Source organism: Bubalus bubalis, chromosome 1 (genome assembly GCF_019923935.1).
Source record: "Bubalus bubalis isolate 160015118507 breed Murrah chromosome 1, NDDB_SH_1, whole genome shotgun sequence".
Lineage (NCBI taxonomy): Eukaryota > Metazoa > Chordata > Mammalia > Artiodactyla > Bovidae > Bubalus > Bubalus bubalis.
The window spans coordinates 124,323,077-124,348,742 of record NC_059157.1 but is presented as its reverse complement, the minus strand read 5'-3'; the positions used below and the strand labels follow the sequence as shown (position 1 = coordinate 124,348,742).

General features: G+C 40.1%; 1 protein-coding gene across 14 annotated transcripts in view; it reads left to right on the top strand.

Annotated features, from left to right (window-relative positions):
• Positions 1–25,666, top strand: part of LOC102391153 (LIM domain containing preferred translocation partner in lipoma) — a 756,640-nt gene that overhangs the window by 218,587 nt on the left and 512,387 nt on the right. Inside the window, exon 1 of one of the 14 annotated variants that reach the window (XM_044938069.2) lies at positions 12,637–14,608. The exons of the other annotated variants lie outside the window; for them this stretch is intronic. The gene's annotated coding sequence lies outside the window, so the exon portion shown is untranslated. Of the gene's footprint in view, positions 1–12,636; positions 14,609–25,666 lie in introns of those variants that run through there. 14 annotated transcript variants of the gene reach the window in all.

Here is a 25,666-nt window from a genome sequence, read left to right as displayed (position 1 = left end):
ATGGGAAAGACTAGAGGTCTCTTCAAGAAAATTAGAGATTCAAAGGGAACAATTCATGCAAAGATGGGTTCAATAAAGGACAGAAATTGTATGGACCTAAGAGAAGCAGAAGATATTAACAAGAGGTGGCAAGAATACACCGAAGAGCTATACAAAAAAGATCTTCATGACCCAGATAATCACGATGGTATGATCACTCACCTAGAGCCAGACATCCTGAAATGGGAAGTCAAGTGGGCTTTAGGAAGCATCACTACAAACAAAGCTAGTGGAGGTGATGGAATTCCAGTTGAGCTATTTCAAATCCTAAAAAATGATGCTGTGAAAGTGCTGCACTCAGTATGCCAGCAAATTTGGAAAACTCAGCAGTGGCCACAGGGCTGGAAAAGGTCCGTTTTCATTCCAATCCCATAGAAAGGTAATGCCAAAGAATGCGCAAACTACCGCACAATTGCACTCATCTCACACGCCAGTAAAGTAATGCTCAAAATTCTCCAAGCCAGGCTTCAACAGTATGTGAACCATGACCTTCCAGATGTTCAAGCTGGTTTTAGAAAAGGCAGAGGAACCAGAGATCAAATTGCCAACATCTGTTGGATTATCCGAAAAGCAAGAAAGTCCCAGAAAAACATCTATTTCTGCTTTATTGACTATGCCAAATCCTTTGACTGCGTGGATCACCAGAAACTGTGGAAACTTCTTAAAGCGAGGGGAATACCAGACCACCTGACCTCCTGTTTGAGAAATCTGTATGCAGGTCAAGAAGCAACAGTTAAAATTGGACATGGAACAACAGACTGGTTCCAAATAGGGAAAGGAGTATATCAAGGCTGCATATTGTCACCCTGCTTATTTAACTTATATGCAGAGTACATCATGAGAAACGCTGGGCTGGATGAAGCACAAGAGGGAATCAAGATTGCCAGGAGAAATATCAGTAACCTCAGATATGCAGATGACACCACCCTTATGGCAGAAAGTGAAGAAGAACTAAAGAGCCTCTTGATGAAAGTGAAAGAGGAGAGTGAAAAAGTTGGCTTAAAGCTCAACATTCAAAAAACTAAGATCTTGGCATCTGGTCCTATCACTTTATGGCAAATAGATGGGGAAACATTGGAAACAGTGAAAGATTTTATTTTGGGGGGCTCCAAAATCACTGCAGATGGTGATTGCAGCCATGAAATTAAAAGATGCTTACTCCTTAGAAGAAAAGTTATGACCAACCTAGACAGTATATTGAAAAGCAGAGATATTACTTTCCAACAAAGGTCCATCTAGTCAAGGCTATGGTTTTTCCAGTAGTCATGTATGGATGTGAGAGTTGGAGTATAAAGAAAGCTGAGCTCTGAAGAATTGATGCTTTTGAACTGTGGTGTTGGAGAAGACTCTTGAGAGTCCCTTGGACTGCAAGGAGATCCAACCAGTCCATCCTAAAGGAAATCAGTCCTGAATATTCATTGGAAGGACTGATGTTGAAGCTGAAACTCTAATACTTTGGCCACCTGATGCAAAGAACTGACTCATTTGAAAAGATCCTGATGCTGGGCAAGATGAAGGTGGGAGGAGAAGGGGACCACAGAGGATGAGATGGTTGGATGGCATCACCTACTCATGGGTTTGAATAAATTCTGGGAATTGGCGATGGACAGGGAGGCCTGGCATGCTGCAGTCCACAGAGTCGCAAAGAGTTGGACATGACTGAGTGACTGAACTGAACTGTATAGGTTATAATTAAAAATACTGTTCCTTGGGTATTTGGGATAAGGTGATATTTGCATGGTAAAGCCTGCTAGGTACTTATCACATCATGAAAAAACGCTCTCTGCTGGCCCATTTGTCTGTACAGTTGTCATGTGCTGTTTCTGATACAAAGTCTGTATTAGTCAGTTTGGGCTGCCATAACAAAATACCATAGACTGGGTGGCTTAAACAACAGAAACTTATTATTATTATTTGTTTCTGGATGGTAGAAGTCTGAAATAAGGGTACCAGTATGGTCAAGTTCTGGTGTGGTATAATTTCCTCATTTGTAGAAGACCAGCTTCTCACTGTGTCCCCACATGGAAAGGGGAGGGAGAGCAAGTTCATTGGTGTCTTTTCTTATAAGTTAAGTCGCTCGCTCAGTCGTGTCCGACTCTTTGCTATCCTGTGGACTGTAGCCCACCAGACTCCTCTGTCCATGGGATTCTCCAGGCAAAAATACTGGAGTGGGTTGCCATTTCCTTCTCCAGGGGATCTTCCCGACCCAGGGATCAAACCCAGGTCTCCCGCCTTGCAGGCAGACGCTTTAACCTCAGAGCCACCAGGGAAGCCAGAGGGCACTAATTTCTTATAGGGGCAGTAATTTCATAATCATAGCCGCCACCCTCATCAAAACCTAATTGCTTCCCAAAGTCCCTGTCTTCAAATATCATCATATTGGATGTTTGAGCTTCAGTACATATATATTTGTAGGGAACACTATTCAACCCATCGTAGAGTCCTACTTTGTTTTGATTTCCTTTGAATTTGTGGCCTTGGCTATACTCCCTGTATTAATTTGATAGATTCCTTCCAGTCAAATGAAAGTTAAAGTATCCCAAGTGTAGTTGGCAAATGTTTTGTTGTCTTAAAGCCCAACAGAAATCACTCATCATGTGTTTCTGAGCTGACAGAGCATCTGGTTCATGGATTATTAACCTAAGGGTTAGTGGTCCATGAGCATCCTGAAATTGTTTGCATAATTCTCTAAATTTATGTGGGGGCATATCCCCATTCCCCCAGTGTCTGTAAGATTCTTAAATGGTTTGTGTGTCCCTCCTGAGAGGAAAAATCTCTTATATGTACTAAGGTATTGAGCTCCTCTACTTAGATCATTAAATTTTTACAATTCATTCTCATGGATTTTGAACTGAATCATACAGCAATCAGCAACTTGCCCGAGATCACAGAGCTGGTTGGTGACAGACCCTGCAGTGTCTGACCCAGAGCCCGTGCTCCTCACTCTTATGCACGGTCACCCTTCATGTCCTTTGTGTTCCTCTCTTTTAACCTTGTTTAGATTCTGCAGTTGATCGACCCTCCTTTGATAAATGTGCAGAAGAAGCCCAGAGAGAAGTGAAACATGTTCAGTATGGAGCTGTGATTAAAAACACATAGCTGTCAATGTGTGACAATGATACAAATAAACCCAAAATCACACCATGAGACTTGAACACAGGTTTTAAAATTAAATTCAAAATGCTCCCTTTTGACCTTAGGTTCTGCTTCTGATTCTCATCTTGCCCGCACCCCTTCTTGACTCCTTTTCTTCTCCCCTCTCCTGTTTGTTCCTCTCTCCCCTTCCTTTCTTCCCTTAAGTATTATTGCACACTAACCTCATTGCTCTGAGATGGAATCATTAGTGACTGAATGTTTTAATGTTCCTAGGGTGGTTTTATGGTAGGGGACCTGGGAGCTTTCCTAGTCCTCTGTGGTCAACACCTCGCCATCCCAGCAGGTCCTTGGTGGAGCTGCCACACAGGAAACAATGTTGAGGGAAAGCAGAGTTCCTGAAGCCAATGCCTTACCCTCCTACAGAGGAGGCCCTCTGACTTCTTATTTTAGAGACTGGAGGGTGCCAATCACTGAAATAGGCATACTCAAGGGAGCTCCCTGTTATGTGGGTATAGGGCAGAATGGAGGTTTTTTTTTTCTTTAGCTTTTCCGATTTGAAAGTATGGCAAATGAATTATAGTATCTTCAAGACTAATATTTTGAAGAAATGTCAGGGCTAAAGTTGGGGACTGTCAGGATACACTGAACACAGAGCAGCAGATGCGATGGGTCATGGAGCTTTTAGAGAGAGAAAAAAGTCCTCTTTCTCCTTTCATTCTAAAGGGTGACATCTATCTCAAGCTGCATCTGCCTAGATAACCCTTTTGTTACTAACCTGGCCATTGTCTACCAGACCCTAATCTGTAAATTTCCTTTTGTGATTTAAACATGTGTTCATCCAGGTCACTTGTATATTTACTAAAACTGGAATGGAGGTGTCACGATGCAGTGGAACTCTATTTAGAAATCAACAGAGCTGTTCTTTGAGTCCAGGCTTTGTTATTATTTGTGTGATTTATTGATTGGTTTTCTCTCAACATCAAATTCCAAGTCTATAAAATGAGGTTAACAATAACCTACCCGATCTGTGCCACACAGTTGGTATTGACTTTTTGACTATGGTGATGGATATGCTGCTTCTGCTAAGTCACTTCAGTCGTGTCCGACTCTGTGCGACCCCACAGACGGCAGCCCACCAGGCTCCCCCGTCCCTGGGATTCTCCAGGCAAGAGCACTGGAGTGGGTTGCCATTTCCTTCTCCAGTGCATGAAAGTGAAAAGTGAAAGTGAAGTTGCTCAGTCATGTCCGACCCTCAGCGACCCCATGGACTGCAGCCTACCAGGCTCCTCCGTCCATGGGATTTTCCAGGCAAGAGTACTGGAGTAGGGTGTCATTGCCTTCTCCGGTGATGGATATGAAAGCTCTTTAAAGGGAATCTTTAAGAAATCACTTTTACCCACATTTATAATACAGTAATTGCAATTTTTTTGTTTGTTTTGTTTTCACTTTCCAGGTAAACTCTTAAGCTCCTTGCATTTATATCCACTTTTCCTTTTTATATAAATTTTTTTCCTTATTAACTTCATTATTACCCGTATATGTTGGATGTTCATTGCACAATGATGATTAGTCTTGTTTCTTTTCTTCTACTTTCTTTTTTATGTAGCATTTATTATGAAGAGGTTTTCCCTGCATGTTAGTACAGGGATCCCCAAGCCCCTGGCCTTAGACTGCTGCTGGTCCCTGTCCTGTTAGGAACCAGGCCACACAGCAACAGGGTGAGCTGTGAAACTTCACAAGCCGTGAAGCTTCATCTGTATTTTCAGCCGCTCGTCTTCACTCTCATTACCACCTGAACTCCACTTCCTGTCAGATCAGCAGTGGCATCAGGTTCTCATAGGAGCACAGTCAGTGCGATATGCTTGAATCCTCCTTAAAGCATCCCCCACCTCCCCTCCCAGGTCCATGGAAAAATTGTCTTCCACAAAACCGGTCCCTGTACCAAAAATGCTGGGGACTGCTGTGTTAGTGCGATGTTAACCTCTCCGTAAAAAATTTATTCTTTGAGTTTATTGGTCCCCTCCCTTATGTCTTACCTTCTGCCGGTATGCCGTCCTCATGCCATCAGGCCTGTCTGTCTTGATATCTGGATGTTCTTACTCTGCCCTGGAAATGATGCCAATAGCATCACTTAAATCCTATAGGGACGTAGCATCCAACTGCTTCATAGAGAGCTGAGGCCCAGAGAAGGTCCGTCTATATTTGGTTCAGGTCAGTGTGGATCCTGGTTTTGGGTCAGTGCCAATTTTGTACTTTCCACTCAGGTTTATTGCTGTTAGTATATCTTCTTGCCTTTTAATTTCTTTCTTTTCTTTTTTTTTAGCTTTTAAGATGAAATTACTGACTGTTATCACATTAAAATTTCATTAGGATTCTATTTTTGAACCCACTTTCATCCTATTCTACCTCAAATTGCACTCTCCTTTTCACTCTTTTGTAGTGCATTTGTTCCTAGACATAATCAGGAATGACAGACACCAGGTATAGAAGACATTTTTCCACGTATTAGTGGAAAATTTACTTTGTGTGTTTTATCATGTTGAATGTTGACAGTATGGATCCGTATAATCCATTAAAATTGATTTTTGGGTAAGTGTTATTCTCAGTTTTCTATACTTTTTCCTCATCTCCTTAGCATGGTTTGCCACTTAAGTTTTTTTTTAACCAGTCATTGTGTAAGAAGCTCTAGGACTTGAGACCATGGTTTAGGTGTAGTTCCTGCCCTCAAGGAGCTCTGTGTCTAGTGGAAGAGACAAGCATGTTAACAGGAAGTTTTTAGTACTAGCTGGGCTAGGATACTTTCAACATTTAAGGTGCAAAACTGTATCAGAGTATGTGAGAAGGAAAGATGAAATTTGAGTTTGGGATTCTCAGGAAGTTGCCAGTATGCTCATTTTTTATTGTCTATTTAACCCTCAGATTCCTCTTGCTGAGGTGATTCTTCTTTTATATAATATAAAATTTTTAAATGAAGTTTAAAAGTAATGACTATACACACAGACACATACGTTCTTTATGTGTTATACAGAATTTTACCTGGCTTTTGCCTCATTCCAACATTCAATCTTTTAATTTTATTATGATTTGAATAATAAAAGTAGAATGAAAGATTTATGCCTTTTTTTTTCCAGAAGATGAACAAAAAAAGGTATGAGGATGATTGATGCGTATCTCAGTGTTTGGAAAACCATAGGAATTAAGGAGAGAGATCTGTAGCACATCAGGAAATAGAAAGCCATCTCACCAGTTGCTGGAGGTGGTTGCTCAGCTTCTTGAAAAGTATGCTTTCGATAGATGATCCTTAAATCATGTGTGCACACACACAAGCATGCACAGTCTCTCTGTCTCACTAGCCATTTATTCTTGACTTTCTTTGTTTTATGATTTCTTTTACCTTGTTCCTTTCCAAATATTACCTCCGCTGGGACCTAATTAGAACCTCTCAAAATTTACAGAACATTAGAATACATGTGGGCTCCAAATGTTATCTTTGGGCATTATGGAATATTAGAAACTAATTAGGTTATCCATTGTGTATACAGGTATATAAATACCTCTTCTGCCAAATTTGTTGTCAGGCTGCAGTGAGTAAAGTTAAGGAACTAGTTCTCATTAGCCTTTGAATTTCGAAGGGATTTTTTCCCCTAAAGTAATAATACTTCAAGTTTAGATTTTGTGGGTTCTAAAGGAAGTATCCAAAGACAAAATTTACCTTTTTATCAAGTTAATGCTTAACTCAGCACTGAAATTGCTCTATGACTTTATGCGGAAATTACTATTTCTACTAAGGAAGCTTTTGTAGAAAAGACATACTTTGATACCCTCTACTGCGCTAAATAGCCATGTTTAGAAAACAAGTTTGATTCAATCTCTAGTTCGTCAAAGCATTTTGTAGGATTTTAAAAAGCAGTTATTCTCTTACAGAGGTAATTGAACATTGTTATTTTCATTTACTTATTTGTATATATAAAAATTTTAAAATGACCTCAGAGTTGGTTTGAGAAAAATGACAACACAAAATGGTTTGTGGGAAAGAATATTGTCTCTTGAGTCTGAAGACCTGGGTTTTAGTCCTAATTTTGCCTGTGACTGAATCTGTAGGCCTTAGAAGAGTCAGATCAGATGCCTCACTCTCATGTTTCCACCTTAAATATCAAAGGAATTGCAAACTTTAGATCGAGAAGGTATCTAACGTTGGTCCCCTCTTTTAAAAAATTTTGTAAATAATGTTGCAACATTGCATCAAAGTGAGATCCTTTAGGAGGAAAAATGTCGCCCATAATTCTGCTACCTTGATAAAGGTATTAATATAACTTATCATTTTTGTACATTCCCTTCCAGTGTTTAGCTATTAGCAAAAATTACCATAGTGCTATGTATCATATATGGCATCATATGGTAAGCATTTTCTGTATTGCTGCATATTCTTAAAAGATTATAATTTTTATAACTCTTTAATATTTCATTGAGTGGTTATATCATCTATTATTTTTATATATTGCTGTGATTGACATTTTATGCATAAATATAGCTTAGTTCGTCAAAAATCTTAAACATGTTGCAGGGTTGAGACCTCAGGGCCAGAGGTTAGCGTTTTATAGTTATTCAGATCCACCAATGACTTGTGTTTTGCACAGAATGCTTCTGTAATTGCAGCAGTGATGTGTGAGTGGTTCAGCATCTCCCCAGTGCTGCTAGCATTTGATATGTTGTCTTCCTGGTACTAGTATATTTTTTGGTTATTGTGAGGTTAAACGTGTATCCTCATGTCTAGTTATATTTTGTTTATGGCATATGAAAATTACTTTGTGATCTATGGAAACTTATTCACAGCAAAGCAAAGAGTCAATATTTTAGTCAGGACTGTGCATGGCTTGTACAAAGAACTTCTAGAACTGTTTGAGTCTTATGAAGGAGCCCTTGAATAAATTTTAAAAAGCCCTTGAATAAAGTATGAAAGACATACTTTATTCCTAAATGGAAATATAAAAGTTGTTAAGTAGTTATTTCCCCCTCCATTTTATGTAATCTCAGCACAATTTTTAAGGTAATTGTTCTTGAATCTTAATTCTAAAATGGACTTGGTAATAAACAGGCAAAATAGCTAAGAGAAATTTGAAAAACAGGAGTGATGAGGGGCAGGGACCAGCCTGGTCAGATGCTAGATCATAAGGGAACCATAACTGAAGTGATGGAGTGTTTGTGCTGCAATAGATGATGGCCACTGTGGTGAATGACCCACCCAGAAACACAGCCACTGCAGGTCAAATGGAATTGGCAATAAAAGGACCATCTTAAAACAGTCTGAAAAGGGAGAGTTCTTCCAAAGGCCGTGGGATAGTTGATGTGTGTGTGTGCATGTGCATGTGTGATCAGTTGTGGATTGTAGCCCACCAGGCTCCTCTGTCCATGGGATTTTCCAGGTAGGAATACCCGTGTGGGTTGCCATTTCCTCCTCCAGGGGATCTTCTCAACCCAGGGATAGATCCCCAGTCTCCTGTATCTCCTTCATTGGCAGGCGGATTCTTTACCCCTGCACTACTTGGGAAGCCTGGGATAATTGGTAGGCATTAGCCTGGCCTGCTGCAGTTCATGGGTCACAAAGAGTCAGACACAACTCTTTGTGTGACTACAATGAAAAAGAGTTGTATCAAAATAGATCTTGTTATGAATTAAAGGCCATGTTAAAAAAAAAAAGACAACTAGCAAAAAACTTTAATGAAAGAACAGATTGATTGTATCTTTAGTAATTGGAAACAGTAACTTTTTTTAGTTTAGATCTGGAGTTTGCAAAATTTTTCTGTAAGCGACCAGATAGCAAATATTTTAGGCTTTGAGGCCAGAGTGACTCTGTCACAACTACTCAAGTCTGCCACTGTGGCACCAAAGGAGCTGTAAAATAAGTCACACATTTAATAAAGGAATAGAGAATGCAACTGTTTGTAAGAAGAAACATAATATTGTGTCAGTTTCCTCACACATCTGTTCCCAAAGTGAATTTTATGTCTTTTAATTTTTTTGCCAAGCTATGTGTGAAAAGTAGTATCTCCTTGCTGTTTTAATTTGCGTTTCTCTACTATTAAAGTTGTGTCTGTGTGTGTTTTTCTTCTTCTTCTTTTCTATATTTGTTTTCCATTGAGCTTCCTCTTCAGTGAATTACAAGCAGAATTAATTTATGTCACTTATTTCATCTTCTTGTCACCCGATGTCCCAACGCCCTGGAGACCTGTGGTATCTCAGACCAATGCAGACCAACAGGGTGCCATTTTGCTTTCATGAATTATAACTCTTCCTCTAACTTTTTGCTCAAGACCCTGCAAATTGATTGTCAGTCGATATCTTACCTATGTGCTAGGCTGGCTGCTTGCCAGTAGACTGAGGCTTGGAGGACCGCTTGTCTCCCCATCCTGAGTGGCGCTTTACTGCCTTCAGCTCCTGTAGAGTTAATTGTTGTCTGTATGTTACCTGAACCCACCTATGCCCTTTGGGCCTTGAAATCCAATTGTGGGCAAGATCTACCTTTGCATTTCTGTTCATCCTAGTTGAGAAACTCTAGAGCTTGAGCCTCATTCCCTCCAATTGTGCTCTGTTTATTTTTTTGACTGCCATGTGGCATAGCATGCAGGATCTTAGTTCCCGACCAGGGATTGAACCCGTGCCCCCTGTATTGGTAGAGTAGAGTTTTAACCACAGGACCACCAGGAGAGTCCCTCAGATTGTACTTTAAAGAATGATCAGAATTATGTTTCATTCTTGAGTGATGATAGTTGTTTCTATTTCCAAGATATATGACCGAGAGTGGTAAAATCACTTGCAAGGAGCCACACAGAAATTCTTAGAGAACACACACCATGAGATTATGATAATGATTGAGGTGGAGGCGTCCTTTTCTTGGCCCAGGTCTCCATGTCATGGACGGGCTTGCCCTCACAAAGGCTGCCCCTGCCCCTCCCTGCAGTCTTTCCATTGCTGTGTGAGGTACAGGAACTGAGACCATTATGACAGAGCCGAGCTGGTTTCTGTTCTCTTTTGGACGTCATTGTTTGTCACATTTCTGATCACCATTTCTTCCTCCAGATTATAAAATTGTAAAATCTCAGCTATATTTATATTTCCTTTTGCTGCCTGAACTTGCAAACTACCATTCACAGCTTTCCTTTGAATTGCCTTTCTAATAATCTTTCTTCATATATTTGTTTCATCTGCTATTTATGCAATACTCTTGTGTCCAGTGTTTCACTTAGTCCTCACCAACACCTATGAGGTCAGCAGGGCAGAGATTGTTGTTTCTGTTCTACAGATGAGGAAACTAAGGCCCGTGAGGTCTGGAAAGCCCTGGCCTGAGGCCACCCTCAGAACTGGCAGCAAAACTGCCTTAAATGCATGACCTTGATTCTGTTGACACTTTTTTTTTTTCCTGTCCACAGAACTGCTTTTCTTACATGGGTCTCAGGGATTTTCTTGTCCATGACACAAAGAAATTGGTGACTTTTCTTGAGAGATCTAAGCATTATTCATTTGCCTGATATTTCTTTCACTTTACTGTTGGTCTGAGGACTTTCAGAGAAGACAGTTACATGTAAATATCCCCACCCCCTCCACACCTTTTCCTCCAGGCAGTGAGGCAGACTTTTGCAGAGAAGACAGAGACCCTGAAGAAAATGTGTTTGTTCTCTGGTATTCTTCACAACCACTGCACCCATGAGTTTAGATATTTTTCCCTGAGGTTTTCTAGATTTAGGCTGCCACAATGCTTCATATTTGGGGGTCACTGATTCCTGTTCCTATTTTAACTCTCTGAGGTTTTTGTGTTGTGTGACCTTTGTGTTCTGACCTTAAGATTTAGGGAACTGAAAATTTAGGAAGTTTTGTTAGGACTTGAATCCAAGTAAATTCCCTTACAAGTACAAAGACTCATAGAATTGTGGAATGTTAGAGTTTAAGGGACTTTCATCCATCTTGCCCCCTTGATTTGAAAAGGTGGCCAGTTAGTGATAAAATGGAGCTAGGTTGCTGGGGTTGGATTAGACTCCCTGCTGCCTCATTCTGTGTCACTTCATAGTTCCCCTGCTGCATTGAGCCTCTTTCCACCAGTCTCTGAGCTCTGAGATGGCTGGCACCGTGTCTGCTCCCTAGTGAAGATCAGAGGGCTTGCACGCACTTTGCACAGTGACTGATTTGAACCTGTCTCTTGTTGATGAGGGCTTTCCAGGGGGCTCAGTGGTAAAGAATTTGCCTGCCAATTCAGCAGATGTGGATTCGATCCCTGGATCGGGAGGATCCCCTGGAGAAGGAAATGGCAACCCACTGCAGTATTCTTGCCTGGAAAATCCATGGACAGAGGAGCTTGGTGGGTTGCAAAGAGTCGGACTTGACTGAGCATGCACACGTGCACGCTTGTTGATAAATCCTAATAGATACATCATTACTGTCTATTGGCAAATAGAATTTTAAGGATATGGAGGTGGGGTGAGAGAAGTTAGTCAGAGTTTCTTCTGGGAGACAAACCACTCTAGATAGCTTAACCAGAAAAGTTTTAATGCAGGGTGTTGGGTGCTTCAGAATCACTGGGAGAATTGTATAGAGCAGTCTGTTGGCTGAGCTTCCAATATAAATCTCAGAGCCACACAAAATTACTATGTGTAAGACAGTAGAGATTCATGAGGCTACCATGGAACTGTTGTGGTCAAGGATACAGCACACTGCTTATGAACCAGAGATTAAGAAGCCACCAGCGGAAAGTAGTAACTGGACCCTAAACTTGGAGTCCAGCTGCTCCCTCTGCCACAGTTGCTTCTTGATAACCACAAGGCTGAAGACTGAATATGGGAATGTGGATACAGAAAACTCCCTGTCTCCATGACTGTGCTTCCAGCAGAAAGTCCGCCAAAGTGGCAGAGCATGGCTATCATCTTACTGTTGTCTTCCAAGTCTCAGGCCAGTACATATGTTTTGGTGGAATCTCTTTTGCAATGAAACCCTTGCCTGAGAATCAGCCTCTGCACTATGGCAAGGTTGAGTGCCTGTCCACCATTTCCAAGACAGTCAGGGTTCTTGGTGTCACGTTTTGGGCGTATCTTCCACAAGGCTTTGTGTGTAGTTGATACTAAACTGAGGATGGATTCACAATTATGTTCCATTAGATCTCTATTTGTCAGTGTAATTAATTATATAACAGAAGGAAAGGCGAGAGTTTTATTTTAGGGAGTCCCTAAGGGGAATTCCTATTTATCAGAAAAACTGCCATAAGGAGGAAAGAGTCTGAGCTGGGAGAGTGTTCTAAACTGTTTTGGTTTCAAACATCTTGGAAAGTACGACAAGGAGACATGCGATTTTATGAGTGCTCACCGTGTCTGGGGGAGTTCCGTCTCTGGCAAGGGTTGTCAGCCTTCCGTCTTGAATGCTTTGCCTCCTCCCCTGCCCCTGGAATATACATTTCAAACTTCCAAGGAAAATTAATATAAAATAGTTTATTTAAAGTAAATTAAATAGATATATAGCCTATGGGCTGGCACTGAATTCTTTTGACTTCATTTCCCTTAACTTTTGTGTAACCTCTGTTTAAAAATGTAAAACATCGATAAATAATCTCTCCATCTTTACTCTTGTATGCTAGTGAATACATTTGGACACATTTTATTCCTGTTTCTTGCCCACTCCCTAATTTTTCCTATTCCGATTTCAGAGTTAGTCAAACCTGCTGCCCTATTTAAAATGAAGTAGACATAAAACTTCTTATAATACTGAGGGTTGTGGTGACAGGAGTGGACAGGTAGTAAAGATTTAATTGAAGTCAATAATCTGATTTTCTTGGAAAAGGTGATGTTCTTTGCTTCAGGAGAAAGAGGCTGAGTGAGGCGGTAGTCGCTAGCTTCTTGTAGATTTCTGCTATATCTTGTATTTTTCTACTCCTGCATGATCATTCTGGTACCTTCTTCCCTCCTTACTGGAAAGCACGTGCTTCTGGAGCAGGGTAGCCCCCAAGATCTCTCCTTACTGCTGATTGCTCTGCCCACTTAACAATTGCAGTAATAAGCTCCAAGCTGAAAGCATGGGAAGTGTTTGGCCAGAGGGAGCCTATGTGAGAGGATCCTAACATGTTCAGAATTCTCTTGGACTCACTGACTCTCATTATTACTATATTATAAGTAAAGTGACTATATATAAGGGATTGTCTAAATTGGGACTCTTCCGAGAGTGAAAGGGGCACTGTTAATAATTACACTGGAACAACAGCATAAATTGGATGCATGGTCACTCTAATTATAAGAAATTGTGGAGAACAGTGTTTGAAATGTGAACTGACATGATTCAGAACCAGAATTTAACTCTTCATCTTCCCAAATCTTTCCCTTCTCTTTTATATAATAATCACGTGCTGAGCCCTGATGATGGGACAGGTTCTGTATTAGGCACTAGGAAAATAAAGAAAGACACCATCTGTGTTCTTTATTTGCTACAATCACTGTAATATTCTAAAGCAGAGGGTTGTCAACCTGGCTCAGTGCAGAGTTCTTATTGGAGGTAAATAGGTTTCTACTTCTCCCTCCCCACTCCACCCCCCCCCCCCCACACCTGAAGTGTATTCTGTCAAAAGACAAAGATTTAAATAAATCCGAGGAATCACTTTATCAATTTGTCTATTTTATTCTTGGGGTTTTGGTGTGAAGATTAAAGATTTGGTGTGAAGAAACCCGTTTTTATTAACAATAAGTTTGAAAACTGCTGGTTTGAGTTACTGTTCTCAAGCTGTAAGTCTAGTTGGAGAAAAAAGAAGAATCAGACTATCTAAACTTGGGACACAGAAAAAAAGAAATAGGAAACTAAAAAGATATTTTAAGTATCTGGAGGGCTGCCGTGTAGAAGAAGGCTTATGATTCCAAGGCAAAGGCAGGACTGATCGGTGGTTCTTAGGGGAATACCGGTTTCAGCCTTACATAACTTTCTAGTAGTTACAACTTTTCTGCCATGAAAGGGGCTGCCTTGTGAAGTAATAAGTTCCTTGTCATTGGTGTGGATAAGCAGACTCACAGAGGGTGGTTCAGTTTCAGCTTCAGCTCTGCATTAGAAGAAATAACTTCATTAACAATTTCATGCCTCTTGGATATTAAACTTGTGTATTAAGTTGTTAGCTACTACCTTATGTATGTTTAAAGTATGTGTGTGTGTGTGTGTGTGTGTGTGTGTGTGTTTTATTTCCCCAGAATATTAGCCCACGTAGAACATTTTTGACACACGGCATTGTCTTATTTTTAACAGTAATTGATAAAAATACAGGAGGCGCAACACCAGCACTCTCATCGAGAGAAATTTGAAAAGGAATAACATCCACCCCTGTCATTCTGAAACTGATCCGAAACAGCCTGGCTCGTTTTTACTCAGCGGCTATTGGTCGACGCTTCTACAGATTTTGTCTCTGTTTCAAAATCTTGAAATAAAAGTGGAACAACTTCCAACATGACTTAAGAAAAAGGTCACTGGTTGAAAATGGTTTCAATTGTTTTGCTATTAAATGTGAAATTGCAAAACTAGCCTCTCTTACATAACTTGAATTTATAACACATTCTAATGAGAAGCCTGTCTGTTTTTTATGCCATTTTAAATGCTGAGAAGCTTCTCCAGGCTCTTGGATTGGCATTAACCAGAAACTATAATTTCAGAGCTATAATGCATTGAGTTTCTTTGTTTTTAAAAACTGCATCTTATGATCCTTGAAAAGGAAAAGTTGTACCTCTTCTTCCTCCCTTTATTTTTCCAGTGACTGAGCAATTTAACTGAATTTAGCAATATCCTTGTATTTTAACCCGAAGATGAAGTAGATCTTGGGTTTAATAGAAATTTAAGATGGAAATTAATTATCAGATAAACGAAGATTAACTTGGAAACTTTAATTTGCAATAATATTATCTAAATTCAATAATGTTAATTCAAATTATAGCCTTCAAACTCTATGCAAAAGCTCTGAACTAGTTTACAACCAGTAATGTGATAGTAGGGTGCAAATAGTACAGTTGACAGGTGACAGCTTTGTGAGCAATATAATGTTTAGAAGGCTGCAGGGTAACAGTTAACTGTGTCTTGTTGCTATGCGTACTCTTGGCAGGTTATGTGGTCTGAGCAAACATTGCTTCAGAGTCACAAAGAGCAGTGTCATGTGAACATGGCCTGAGATTTGTCAATAGAGGGTTTATATTCATTGAGGACAAAGTGAACTTTTTCTGCTTTTTATATTATATCTAAATAGAATTTTCTCTCTCTTACTTAATATAATTATTTTGGGATATCAATGTGAATTTATAATAAAGAACACAAAATTATTAAAAAAAATCAAAACCAGTGAAAACATCCTTCAAGGGCTAGTAATAGTCTCTGACCTATCTAATGGGTACAACAGACCTATAAACAGATAGCTAAAATGTGGTGTTTGTGTGTTTTAATACAAGTTTGAACAAGCTGTCAGGGGAATGCAGACAATGAGCAGCAATTAACTTATGGACCTACCCACTTGGCAGTGGATTTAGGATGAGAGGATTCCAGCCAGATAACCACCAAGGGGATTGCTAGGCCTCATCAGAGATGCTGTTGGTGATTTTTCCCTTGGTCATTTTTTCATCCTGGTGAAGGTACAAGATATATATCAGGATTTTAAATGCTTATGAATCAGGCAATGGAATCTCATCTTTGTAAAGCCAGATTTCCACTTTTAGGAATAGACTTACTGAACTCAAAGAGCTCAAGGTATTTATTGTCCCCTTTTCTTGGCCTTGTACAGAAAAAAATCTGTTATAATGAGACTTAAATCTCCATAAGAGCACATTTTAAAAATAAGCACAGCATACTCTACAGACTAGCTGTACCATGATAGAACATAGCATGTTGTTGAAAGAGGGAATTAAAAAAAAAAAACCTTATTTATTTTTTTGATTGAAGGATAATTGCTTTACAGAATTTTGTTGTCTTCTGTCAAATCTCAACATAAATCAGCCATAGGTATACATATGTTCCCTCCCTCTTAAGCCTCACTCCCATCTCCCTTCCCATCCCACCCCTGAGGTTGATACAGAGCCCCTGTTTGAGTTCCCTGAAACATACAGCAAATTCCCATTGGCTATCTATTTTACATATCACAATGTAAGTTTTCATGTTACTCTCTCCATATGTCTCACCCTCTGCTCCCCTCTCCCTGTGTCCATAAGTCTGTTCTCTATGTCTCTTTCTCCATTGCTGCCCTGAAAATATATTCTTCGGCATCATCTTTCTGGATTTGAAAGAGGGAATTTTGGAAATCATCTTCTTAATGCTTATTATTTTAGAGCTGGAGAATTTGAGGTCCAGACAGGGTACATATTTTCTTGTTCACTTAGCCAAGTATAACCAGTCACTAAATATGATCTGAAGTGCAATGTTGGGGTCATGAGTTCAGTGCTAATTTCCAGTGGCATGCGTGCTCTTTTGGAAGAGAAATTCTTTGCTCCTGTGTCTATTTCTTTCCCTTTTACTCACTCTTTCTAGTTACTATCCAATAGTCAATAGAGTTTCTTGATTGTTTAATGAAACTTTTCCACTGCAAACCTTTCTAGAAGCAGAGTGACTGGGTGTGTATCCAATCTCTGATATGCACCAACTGCTGTCTTATATTGCATAAGCCATCTCAGCTTTTAAAAATCTTGGTTGTCACATTAGAAGGAACAAATTGGTCCCTAAGATACCTCCCACCTGGGACTTGCTGTGACCTCCTAGCCACTGAATAGCCTGTCTTGGCTGTTGTCACCTGGTTGTGGCAAATAAAAACCAAGGAGCTAGCAGTTGGTTTGGTTCCATTCTCTGCTTTAGCTTTTCCTGCAAGGCCGGGTCTTCCAGCGCTATTGTTTCCCTCTCTGGGTGGATTGTTCCCTTTTGGTGTGACGTTCTGAATCTGGAGTGACAGTGCGAGGTGGGGTATGTTCTGTTCTGCCTCACTTCTTTATCAGAGACGGATGTTTACTTGAATGGATTGATGCGTCTCCATCTTCCTGCTTCTTAGTTTACTGGCATCTGCAAATGTATTCATAGATGGATTTTCCTTGCCATCATCTGTATTGCCAGCCATAGGGATTATACCTTTAGCACTGATTTGTATTCATACTAACTCTGTGCCAGGCAGATTGGCACTTAACCTGTTGATTCCTAGTCTACCTCTCTTCACTCCACCATCCCCACTCACGAGGACTCACAGGAGAGAAGCTGGTTTTGTAAGAAACCTCAGCTCACTCAACTGGCGGACTTGCTAGGAGGAGTCATAGACCATGAGGGTCAGAAGGAATGACGGCAGGCATCTCATCTTCAGTTTAAAGAAAAGGAGACACACTGAGGTTCAAAGAAGTGAAGTTACTAAAGTCACAGAGCCAATTAGTGGCTGAGCTAGAAATTCCACCCAAGTCCTCTGCATCTCAGTCCCATGTTTTTCCCTGTATTTCCAACTGTCTCTCAGATAGTCTATATAAAGGTTTGGCATTTCTGTAGAGATGTTCTCTTGTCACCCCTTCCGAGTAATGCCAGCTGTCCATGCAGAGAGTGGGGCGCTTAGCCAGTGCAGGGCCAAGAGCTGCCTGTAAAGAGAAGTGGAGTGAATGCATTGACATTTTCAGCCCATGGCAGATCCTGTTTGCCCTTCTAGCTCTCATCAGAAGAAGAGTGATTACATTTGCTGTTCAACTAACAATTGTGTGCAATTTTCAGCCCGCCTTGTTCTTTAACGTTGTCTTCCCACGCTTCTATCACATGCCATGGCATATCTGCTTAGTAATTACACTGGTAGGGACTTACCTACACCGTTTGGAAAAGGTTTGCCTAAAGTACTTATTTGCTTGTGCATAATAAATCTTGATTGATACCTTGGTAATCTCTGAGATCAGTCTAAGGTTCCCTCCCACAACGGGGAGGATTGAAGAGTCAGGAAAGACAAAAGAAAGAAGGAAAAACAAAAGAGAGCTGTGATTCCTCATTGATGAGCTAAGAGGAGGATTATGGATGATTAGGAATCTCCATGGCTGACTTTTACTTGTTTCTGGCTAGTTCTACAGTCAGGATCTTCCCTAGACTTGAGTTTGTAAGTAGAGTTGTCATTTGCATTCATCTAATAATCCAGTCCAATTGGGCCTCCTCGCTGGCTCAGCGGGTAAAGAATCTGCTTCCAATGCAGGAGGTTTGGGTTTGATCCCTGGGTCGGGAGGATCCCCTGGAAGAGAAATGCAACCCACTCCAATATTCTTGCCTTGGAAATCCCATGGACAGAGGAGTCTGGTAGGCTACTATAGAGTCACAAAGACTTGGACCTGACTTATGAATAAATGCCAACAGCACAAAATAGTCCAATCACATCATTTTTAGGGGCAGCCACTGTGATCCCATAGAAAGCGAAGGTTGCACTATGAGCTTGTGGCATAGCTGAGACTGGGAGCTGGGTTTGAATTCAGAAGATCAGGTATCTTCCAGCTGAGGACCAAGGTGTAGAAAAGGATATCTATCTGTAGTCTAGGGAAGGATGCACAGTGTACCACTGTAATAGTTCCAGAACTCTGCTCAGGGTGGCAGCCTGGCTGGGAGGGGAGTTTGAGGGAGAATGGATACATGTATATGTATATCTGACTCCCTTCCTTGTTCACTTGAAACTCACAACATTGTCAATTGGCTATACCTCAAAACAAAATAAAAAGTTAAAAAAGAAAGCAGTTTTGAAATTCTAGGAAGGCACTAACTTTTATACAAAGAGGGAAGATTGTTAAAAATCTCCAAAGTTATAGCAAAGTGTTATTTAAATCTTAATCACTTAAGTGGAGAAAATGTTGCTAAGTACCTGAATCCTAAACTTAAGTCAGCCCTCAACTGCTTCTGATGTTTAGGTCACAAAGCAGTCTCTCAATTCTTCAGTCTCTCAATTCTTCCACCAATAAAATAGTGATGTTCATACCTGTCTCTTCCTTCAGTGTCATTCATTTATTCAGCAAACATTGACCAAGAGCCAGGCCTTGGGTTAATTGCCAAGGGAGATTTAGTGAATGCAACATGATTTAAAGATTAATATAAATGCTCTAAGTCAATTGCTTCCAACCCTTGAATCAGAATACATACATAAAGATTTCCAGATGAGTCTAGTGTGCTGTTTTGAAAACCACTTCTTTAAGCTTGTAGCATTTGATATTAGATAATACCATGCAACAAGTGACTGGTTGTTTTTTGAATTTTGGTGAGCTATGTAAATGTTTGACAAAGCATACACTATTGATTTTAGAAAAGAAGCAAAACTTGAGCAAACACTAGTTCGTTCTATTTTTGTGTATGACCATGAGTTGTCATTCACATTCTATCTTTAGAGAGGCTTGGTAACTTTTTTAGCATCAAATGTCACTTTACCTGTAGCCCTAAGTGTTCCCACCCGCAGAGGGAGGGTCTTGGTTATCACGTGGCCTTTTGCAGTTGTTCGTGTTTCATGTTTCCTTGTGTCTAATCAGTTTGGCCAAACTTTCAGTTTGTAATCCTATAGCTCATGGAAGTTAAGTTTGGCAGAACAGAATGGAGAAGACATTTTGGCAAGTAGGATGCAGGAACCTGGAATGGATATAAAGCAAAATCTCCTAAGTGATGATTTCCTTTGGATTTCTTTTCCCTCCAAACAGACAGGTAGTACCATGGTGTGAAGTTCATAGATTTTGGGTCCAAGATTGTGTCCAGGCTTCAGCTTGGCTATTTGTTAGCTATGTATCCTTGAGCAAGTTATTTAACTCTTAAAGCCTTACTTTCTTGATCTGCTAAATATGGAGAATGGTAACCTCACCACATATAATTGTCAGATGAATATGTTGCAAGTAGGAAATTGGCATATAGTACATTCTCAATGAGGGTCTTCTTGGGTGGCACAGTGGTAAAGAATCTGTCTGCCAATGCAGGAAACTCAGAAGATGCAGGTTTGATCCCTGGATCCAGAAGATGCCCTGGAGAAGGAAATGGCAACCCACTCCAATATTCTTGCCTGGAAATTTCCTTGGACAGATGAGCTTGGTGGGCCATTGTCTGTGGGGTCACAATGAGTTGGACACAACATAGTAACTGAGCACAAGCATATCCTAAATAAACAGTTGCTATTTATTGCCAGTCTGTAGCTTTCTTATAACCTCTGAACAGTTAGGAGGAGTAAAAACAAAAGCAACAGAGTGGCAATAAGTGAACCTATCTAGGTTCTTCTTAATTGCTTTGCATTTGATGACAGTTCCTGAAAGTCTAGTGCTTAGGGAGCCCCAGCTCTTTAACTCCCATCAGCAGAGGCATCTTGCTTAGTTGAGGGCCACTTCTCTTGTTTTCCTCTTTTCTGATGGTGTTTGTGTATTTTCAGGGCCTCTGTGTAGATCTTCCTTTTCACTTCTTGCTTTCATGATGATTATATACTTAGAGTGAAACCAATCTAGAACCAGAGGAAGTAAGAGCAGGGTAAGTTTTGGTCCAGCAAAACCAGCTCTCACCAGTGCTTATCTTTGTGTTTACCATGGGTTTCTTTCTGAGAAGCTGAGAAAACCCAGGGAAATGTTCTAGTTTGCCTGTTCACTAAACTTGTGAGATTTTCTCAAACTCATTTATCAAAATGAAGGGCTGTAATTAAGATTTCAGAGAAGGAAAGCACTCTAGAATATTAGAGCTAATTGGGACTTTACAGACATTCATTCTGCAAATGAGCATCCTCTCTCGTTAAAGGTCACACTGGCAAAGCTGAGCCTAGAACTGGGGTCATTGGGACTCTTTGTCTATACTATTGTATTTTTCTCCTTCCTTGGATCCATTCTGCGTGGATTCGTTTTTTTTTTTTTTTTTTTTTAATATATCAGGTTTTCGCTCCTGTCAGATTCCTGTTCAAAGATAAATGTTCTAGCCTTTTCTTTCTCTATATAAGACCTTTGAAAAGCAAAGCTCATTTAACCTTGCCAATCTTTTCTGCACATCTTCTAAGCCCCTCATTTCAGTTCAGCTGGTCTGCTCCCTTCCTACAGGAATGCCTTACTTCTTCCTCCAGTTCACAGAATTTTCTGGCATTGTCCTGGCATTGTCCTTTGGTTTGTTTCAGTTATTTTTTGGAGCCATCTAGCTTTCAGAGTCCTTGCTCATGGCTCCTTCTATGCTGGATCTTGTGACATATGCCAGTGTTTTTGTTTGTTTGTTTGTTTGCTTGTTTTGTTTCTTTTTGTATATCTTGATGTTGCTCTTTTTCTGTTTTCACATATAAGATATATGTCTTCCTCAGGTAGTCTTTAAACTCCTTGAAAATAGGATGATAATCTGAATGATGTGAGTACAGGATGAGATTTCATTTTATCTGGAGCTCCAGCACTAGGCAATTAGATTTATTCATTCATTAAATTAACAGACTTTTTATTGAGTGCCTATCATATTTTAGGCCCTGAGATTAGAGAATGATAATTACTTCTGCTCTCAAGGATTCAAGAGTTTAGTTTGTGATACAGGCAAGCAGACAGGCAGACTGACGAGTGATGTGTGTGGTGACGACAGTGTTCCAGGTGCTGTGGAAATGTTGTGAAACGCGACACAGCTTGAACTGGAGGTCGGAGAATGTGAATTATATCTTAAAGGACTAGTAGGAAGTGATGCTCAGAATCTAAATGATACATAGTAGTTGAGATATCAGTTTTAATGGAGAGGTATCTTGGATGAAAGGGAACAAAGATAAAACCTAGAAGAAATTGATGAATTTCCAGCAGAATATAAATACTGAAAAATGACCTCAAAAGAAGTACAAATTTTTTACAATTATTGTAGAAGTTCTTGGAAAGATGATTCAGCTTTATTATTAAAGAAAGTATCTCATATCTAGATGAATTTACACTGAATTCTGATAAACCTTTGTAGATCAGATAGTCTTAATCTTACCATTAAACTAATCCAGACAGTAGAAGAGGCTACAGAACTCCCATATCTAAACCAAATAATTATAAGTAAAACAAGTGCCTGATGAACTATGGACAGAGGTTCCTGACATTGTACAGGAGACAGGGATCAAGACCATCCCCATGGAAAAGAAATGCAAGAAAGCAAAATGGCTGTCTGAGGAGGCCTTACAAATAGCTGTGAAAAGAAGAGAAGTGAAAAGCAAAGGAGAAAAGGAAAGATATAAGCATCATCTGAATGCAGAGTTCCAAAGAATAGCAAGGAGAGATAAGAGAGCCTTCCTCAGTGATCAATGCAAAGAAATAGAGGAAAACAACAGAATGGGAAAGATCTCTTCAAGAAAATCAGCGATACCAAGGAAAGATTTGATGCAAAGATGGGCTCAATAAAGGACAGAAATGATGTGGACCTAACAGAAGCAGAAAATATTAAGAAGAGGTGGCAAGTTCTTCTTTTGTACAGAAGAACTGTACAAAAAAGATCTTCATGACCCAGATAATCACGATGGTGTGATCACTCACCTAGAGCCAGACATCCTGGAATGTGAAGTCAAGTGGGCCTTAGAAAGCATCACTACGAACAAAGCTAGTGGAGGTGATGGAATTCCAGTTGAGCTGTTTCAAATCCTGAAAGATGATGCTGTGAAAGTGCTGCACTCAATATGCCAGCAAATTTGGAAAACTCAGCAGTAGCCACAGGACTGGAAAAGGTCAGTTTTCATTCCAGTCCCTAAGAAAGGCAATGCCAAAGAATGCTCAAACTCCTGCACAATTGCACTCATCTCACACGCTAGTCAAGTACTGCTCAAAATTCTCCAAGCCAGGCTTCAGCAATACGTGAACCATGAACTTCCATTTGTTCAAGCTGGTTTTAGAAAAGGCAGAGGAACCAGAGATCAAATTGCCAACATCCACTGGATCATGGAAAAAGGAAGAGAGTTCCAGAAAAACATCTATTTCTGCTTTATTGATTATGTCAAAGCCTTTGACTGTGTGGATCACAATAAACTGTGGAAAATTCTTCAAGAGATGGGAATACCAGACCACCTGACCTGCCTCTTGAGAAACCTATATGCAGGTCAGGAAGCAACAGTTAGAACTGGACATGGAACAACAGACTGGTTCCAAATAGGAAACGGAGTCCGTCAAGGCCGTATATTGTCACTCTGCTTATTTAACTTATATGCAGAGTACATCATGAGAAACGCTGGGCTGGAAGAAGCACAAGCTGAAATAAAGATTGCTGGGAGAAATATCAATAACCTCAGATATGCAGATGACACCACCCTTATGGCAGAAAGTGAAGAGGAACTAAAGAGCCTCTTGATGAAAGTGAAAGTGGAGAGTGAAAAAGTTGGCTTAAAGCTCAACATTCAGAAAATGAAGATCATGGCATCTGGTCCCATCACTTGATGGGAAATAGATGGGGAAACAGTGAAAACAGTGTCAGACTTTATTTTTTTGGGCTCCAAAATCACTGCAGATGGTGATTGCAGCCATGAAATTAAAAGACGCTTACTCCTTAGAAGGAAAGTTATGACCAACCTAGATAGCATATTAAAAAGCAGAGACCTTCTGCCAACAAAGGTCCATCTAATCAAGGCTATGGTTTTTCCAGTGGTCATGTATGGATGTGAGAGTTGGACTGTGAGGAAGGCTGAGCACCTAAGAATTGATGCTTTTGAACTGTGGTGTTGAAGAAGACTTTTGAGAGTCCCTTGGACTGCAAGGAGATCCAACCAGTCCATTCTAAAGGAGATCAGTCCTGAGAATTCATTAGAAGGACTCATGCTGAAGCTGAAACTCCAATACTTGGCTACCTCATGCGAAGAGTTGACTCATTGGAAAAGACCCTGATGCTGGGAGGGATTGGGGGCAGGAGGAGAAGGGGATGACAGAGGATGAGATGGCTGGATGGCATCACCGACTTGATGGATATGAGTTTGGGTAAACTCCGGGAGTTGGTGATGGACAGGGAGGCCTGGCGTGCTGCAGTTCATGGGGTTGCAAAGAGTTGGACGTGACTGAGCGACTGAACTGAACTGAACTGAAAACAAGTAGAGGAAAAACATAAGAGAATGATATTATTTATGATTTTATGTACAAAAATTCTTTGTAAATTAGCATATTTAATTCATCAGTATACCAAAAAATTGTGACTGTGACTGAGTAGGATTTTTTCCTAGGACAGCAAAGTTCGGTTCAATATCTGGAAATCTAAGACATCTATCAACACAATTAATTACATATATAAGTTAAGGGAGGGGAAAAAAAGATGATCATATCACTGTATGCTAAGAAGGGAGATGCAGAGATCCTAGAAAGGGATGAGTAACCAAGGAGATCAACATTTATTCATTCACCCATTCATGCATAGCATATTTTTCTAAGGGCTTCCCGGCCAGGCATTGTTGGGGCAGATAGGCAAGTGATAAAATAGTATATATGTGACTGTTATAAGTATTAAAAAAATACCAGAAGAGCCCAGGAATTAAGCTACTCTTTTTGGATGGAGTTAGGGAAATTTTCACAGCATCAGAGACGTTTGAGCTGGGTCAAGGTGAAAAAAACAAACAAAAAAAAGGTTGGTGGAAGATTTGATAGAAAGTAATGATAGCTTATGGTGATCGATGTTGCATTTGTGATCTCCGAAGAAGAATGTGATTTTGCTTTGGGACCAGGAACCGGTCTTGACCACTCAAGAGCTTTTGTGTAGCAGAGTTTTATTAATGTATAAAAAGGACAGAGAAAGCTTCTGACATAGACATCAAAAGGGGGACGAAGAGTGCCCCACTGAGTTTTATCAAGGCCTTATATACTTTTACCAGACCCACTCTCACAACATACATCTTAAATTAACAAGATTAGAACTAACAATAGAAAGGTCTTACCAGACCCACTCCTAGAACATCAGTCTTAAGATTAGTCAGAAGTTTCCTGTTAAGAAAAAGAAACATGTCCTCAAGCAAGATATATTGTTGTTATATTATCATTGGTACAGAGTTTAAGGAAAAGCAAGATGAGTTGTTTTGTTGTATAATCATTAGCTCTGGGCTTACAGAAAACACACACACACACACACACAAACGTTTTATGTGACTAAGATACAGGAGTGTAGAAAAAAAAAAATTATGCTTTTCTCCTCTTCAAGAGCCCCAGACCCCTTTCTCCTCCTCACAGACCCCAGACTTCTTATCAGCCTACCTAAGAATTAACTCTCTCAATAATGGGAGTTATATAGCATTGTAGATGGTGTACATAGCATGAGCAAGTCTTCAAGGTCATTAAATTTCATTATAAATCCTGAGAATGGTGTTACTGGGCCATTGTTAATATACAGAAGAATGGTTTGGGAAGATGCTGTTAAGGTCTTATGCAGACAGGTACTTAGCCAGACCCTGGCACTCCTTTGAGGTCCCTGGGGACCTTTGCCTCCATGGGCAGTACAGTTTTAGGGTAATATATGGTGCTGGGGATAACAGAAAATATGGTGGGGGGTATGGTTTGCATGTGGATGCTTACATTTTCTTTTTCATAGTCTCCCAGAAGTTGCCTATTCCTTTATATCTACAGAATTTCTGAAAAGGCCAGGATTCTTCAGT